This window comes from Salmo salar, chromosome ssa19 (assembly GCF_905237065.1).
Source record: "Salmo salar chromosome ssa19, Ssal_v3.1, whole genome shotgun sequence".
NCBI classification, from domain to species: domain Eukaryota; kingdom Metazoa; phylum Chordata; class Actinopteri; order Salmoniformes; family Salmonidae; genus Salmo; species Salmo salar.
Genome location: NC_059460.1, coordinates 64,500,315 through 64,505,465, shown reverse-complemented (window position 1 = coordinate 64,505,465; position 5,151 = coordinate 64,500,315).

The window sequence follows — 5,151 nt, the reverse complement described above, 5'->3', positions numbered from 1 at the left end:
TATAAGACTATTGTGTAATTTTTCTGAGTTGAAAAACAGGCCTCCCTCTCACACACACACACATTAGACCCAATGTAAATACATTGTTTATTTTATGTATGCTCCATTTTATTTGAGGATTGTGTGCAATAAAGTACACAGTTAAAGCAACAGTTTGGTTTATTAGATATTTCTCTGATTAAAATGAATGACCAAAATGAAGTCGGCAGACCTGCAACTCTCTGGGAGTGAGTGCAGGTTTTTGTCATCTGGAGCTGAAACAGGGCCTCAACAGCACTCACATGTGAACAGGGTTCCCAGGAGTGGCAGGCTAATATGTTTATTGTCCTGCAAAAAAGTATTTTTTTATGTACCAAAGCCATTCCCTGGCTACCCATCCACATTGTTTGTTCTCCACAATGAATGTATGTAGCGATTTAATATTCAGAGTGAGTCATCAGGCAACCAAGGCCAAGGAATGGAGAGAGAGAGATGACCTGGAAGGAGTTCCAGACCTCAGCTTTTTATTATTATTATTTTTTAATTAATTAATTTTTTATTTCACCTTTATTTAACCAGGTAGGCTAGTTGAGAACAAGTTCTCATTTACAACTGCGACCTGGCCAAGATAAAGCAAAGCAGTGTGACACAGACAACAACACAGTTACACATGGAATAAACAATAAACAAGCCAATAACACAAATAAGTAAATGACACAGTAGAAAAAAAGAAAGTCTACATACAGTGTGTGCAAAAGGCATGAGGAGGTAGGCAATAAATAGGCCATAGTAGCGAAGACTGACAATTTAGCAGATTAACACTGGAGTGATAAATGAGCAGATGATGATGATGTGCAAGTAGAGATACTGGTGTGCATAAGAGCAGAAAAGTAAATAAAAACAGTATGGGATGAGGTAGGTAGATTGGGTGGGCTATTTACAGATGGACTATGTACAGCTGCAGCGATCGGTTAGCTGCTCAGATAGCTGATGTTAAAGTTGGTGAGGGAAATATAAGTCTCCAGCTTCAGCAATTTTTGCAATTCGTTCCAGTCACTGACAGCAGAGAACTGAAAGGAAAGGCGGCCAAATGAGGTGTTGGCTTTGGGATGATCAGTGAGATATACCTGCAGGAACGTGTGTTACGGGTGGGTGTTGTTGTTGTGACCAATGAACTGAGAAAAGGCGGAGCTTTACCTAGCATAGACTTATAGATGACCTGGAGCCAGTGGGTCTGGCGACGAATATGTAGTGAGGGCCAGCCCGACTAGAACATACAGGTCGCAGTGTTGGGTGGTATAAGGTGATTTGGTAACAAAAGGATGGCACTGTGATAGACTGCATCCAGTTCTCTGAGTAGAGTATTGGAAGCTATTTTGTAGATGACATCGCCGAAGTCGAGGATCGGTAGGATAGTCAGTTTTACTAGGGTAAGTTTGGCGGCGTGAGTGAAGGAGGCTTTGTTGCAAAATAGAAAGCCGATTCTAGAATTGATTTTGGATTGGAGATGTTTAATATGAGTCTGGAAGGAGAGTTTACAGTCTAGCCAGACACCTAGGTATTTATAGTTGTCCACATATTCTAGGTCAGAACCGTCCAGGGTGGTGATGCTAGTTGGGCGGGCGGATGCGGACAGCGAACGGTTGAAGAGCATGCATTTGGTTTTACTAGCGTTTAAGTGCAGTTGGAGGCCACGGAAGGAGTGTTGTATGGCATTGAAGCTCGTTTGGAGGTTAGCTAGCACAGTGTCCAAGGAAGGGCCAGAAGTATACAGAATGGTGTCGTCTGCGTAGAGGTGGATCAGTGAATCACCCGCAGCAAGAGCGACATCATTGATATATAGAGAGAAAAGAGTCGGCCCGAGAATTGAACCCTGTGGTACACCCATAGAGACTGCCAGATGTCCGGACAACAGGCCCTCCGATTTGACACACTGAACTCTGTCTGAGAAGTAGTTGGTGAACCAGACGAGGCAGTCATTAGAGAAACCAAGGCTATTGAGTCTGCCGATAAGAATACGGTGATTGACAGAGTCGAAAGCCTTAGTCAGGTCGATTAAGACGGCTGCACAGTACTGTCTTTTATAGATGGCGGTTATGATATCGTTTAGTACCTTGAGTGTGGCTGAGGTGCATCCGTGACCGGCTCGGACACCGGATTGCACAGCGGAGAAGGTACGGTGGGATTAGAAATGGACAGTGATCTGTTTATTAACTTGGCTTTCGAAGACTTTAGAGAGGCAGGGCAGGATAGATATAGGTCTATAGCAGTTTGAGTCTAGAGTGTCACCCCCTTTGAAGAGGGGGATGACTGCGTCAGATTTCCAATCTTTGGGAATATCAGATGATAGGAAAGAGAGGTTGAAGAGGCCAGTGATAGGGGTTGCAACAATTGTGGCGGATAGTTTTAGAAAGAGAGGGTCCAGATTGTCTAGCCCAGCTGATTTGTACGGGTCCAGGTTTTGCAGCTCTTTCAGAACATCTGCTATCTGGATTTAGGTGAAGGAGACGCTGGGGAGGCTCGGGCGAGTAGCTGTGGGGGGGGGGGGAGCTGTTGGCCGGGGTTGGAGTAGCCAGGAGGAAGGCATGGCCAGCTGTAGAGAAATGCTTATTGAAATGTTCGATTATCATGGATTTATCGGTGGTGACCGTGTTACCTAGCCTCAGTGCAGTTGGCAGCTGGGAGGAGGTGCTCTTGTTCTCCATGGACTTTACAGTGTCCCAAAACCTTTTGGAGTTAGAGTTACAGGATGCAAATTTCTGCTTGAAAAAGCTAGCCTTTGCTTTCCTGACTGACTGTGTGTATTGGTTCCTGTTCCCTGAATAGTTGCATATCACGGGGACTATTCGATGCCATTGCAGTCTGCCACAGGATGTTGTTTTGCTGGTCAAGGGCAGTCAGGTCTGGAGTGAACCAAGCAGAGATGGGTGGCTAACAAGAAAAAATAAAACAGACACTCTCTCACACAAGTATGTAAATCCCGTGTGGCTCAGTTGGTAGAGCATGGTGTTTGCAATGCCAGGGTTGTGGGTTCGCTTCCCACGGGGGACCAGTACGGGAAAAACATTTATGAAATGTATGCATTCACTACTGTAAGTCGCTCTGGATAAGAGCGTCTGCTAAATGACTAAAATGTCAATATATTGTAACTACTTGCTTTTATATGTATGCTCCATTTTATTTTAGGATTGGAGATATTTTGGCCTACAGATTGTGTTATCCATTTCCCACAACGAACATGTGCAGTTGTGCTTACTCACAGTTGGTGGAGAGGTCATGGTTAGGAGAGATGGTGGCTGACAAGGAAAAAGAAAATACAACATGCACACACACTCCCTTGGAGTTTGTCATCTGGAGCTGAAAAATAGAGAGATGGGAAGGGAGGGGAGGAAGAGTGCAGTTTAAAGGTTTATCATCAATAACTGACACAATTCTATAATGAATACATATTAGAATAATAATACATAGTGACAAATAGTTACTGATTTGTGATTGTTTAGCGTTTTATTTACTTCACAGTTAGTGCCCCAAGGAGGGATCGAACTGTGTCTCAAAAGCAGCAGAAAAGGACAAATAAGGTCAAATAACTTTACAAACATTGGTTGTGGTGGAAAAATAAATATAGCCAGTTACAACTGTTATGGCTTAACAGATCACAAAAAAAGATACATTTTTACCTGGCTAAAAGAGAAAGAATATCATATATTTTTCATAGGCAAAGAAACTCAAAAGGGGTGATTATATTAATTAACAACAATTTTGATACGATTGTGCAAACTGTGCTAAAGAAAATGGATCCTTTTAAATATATTATTGGACCAAAAACATATCTGGGTAATTAACCGGTATGGGCCAAATAATAATGACTTCTTCGAAAATATTGGAAAGTATTCAGACCCCTTCCCTTTTTCCCACATTGTGTTACGTTGCAGCCTTATTCTAAAATGTATTTAAAAAATATATATTATCATCAATCTACACACAACACCTCATAATGACAAAGTGAAAACAGGTTTTTACCTTTTTTCTCTAATGTATAAAATATTAAAAACAGAAATACCTTATTTATATACGTTTTCAGACTCTTTGCTATGAGACTCGAAATTGAGCTTACGTGCATCCTGTTTCCATTGATCATCATTGAGATGTTTCTACAACTTGATTGGAGTTCACCTGTGGTAAATTCAATTGATTGGACATGATTTGGAAAGGCACACACCTGTCAATATAAGGTCCCACAGCTGACAGTGCACGTCAGAGCAAAAACCAAGCCATGAGGTTGAAGGAATTGTTTGTCGAGCTCCAAGATAGGATTGTGTCAAGTCACAGATCTGGGGAAGGGTACCAAAACATTTCTGCAGCATTGAAGGTCCCCAAGAACACAGTGGCCTCCATCATTCTTAAATGGAAGATGTTTGGAACTACCAAGACTTCCTACAGCTGGCCACCTGGCCAAACTGAGCAATCGGGGGAAAAGGGCCTTGGTCAGGGAGGTGACAAAGAACCTGATGGTCACTCTGTCAGAGCTCTAGAGTACCTCTGTGGAGATGGGAGAACCTTCCAGAAGGACAACCATCTCTGCAGCATTCCACCAATCAGGCCTTTATGGTAGAGTGGCCAGATGGAAGCCATTCCTCAGTAAAAGGCACATGACAGCCCGCTTGGAGTTTGCCAAAAGGCACCTCAAGTCTCTCAAACCATGAGAAACAAGATTCTCAGGTCTGATGAAACCAAGATTGAACTCTTTGGCATTAATGCCAAGAGTCACGTCTGGAGGAAACCTGGCACCATCCCTACGGTGAAGCATGGTGGTGGCAGCATCATGCTGTGGGGAAGTTTTCAGAGGCAAGGACTGGGAGACTAGTGAGGATCGAGGCAAAGATGAACAGAGCAATGTACAGAGAGATCCTTGATGAAAACCTGCTCCAGAGCGCTCAGGACCTCAGACTGGGGCGAAGGTTCACGTTCCAACAGGACAAGGACCCTAAGCACACAGCCAAGACAATGCAGGAGTGGCTTCGGGACAAGTCTCTGAATGTCCTTGAGTGGCCCAGCCAGAGCCTGGACTTGAACCTGATCGAACATCTCTGGAGAGACCTGAAAATAGCTGTGCAGCAACACTCACCATCCAACCTGACAGAGCTTTAGAGGATTTGCAGAGAATGGGATAAA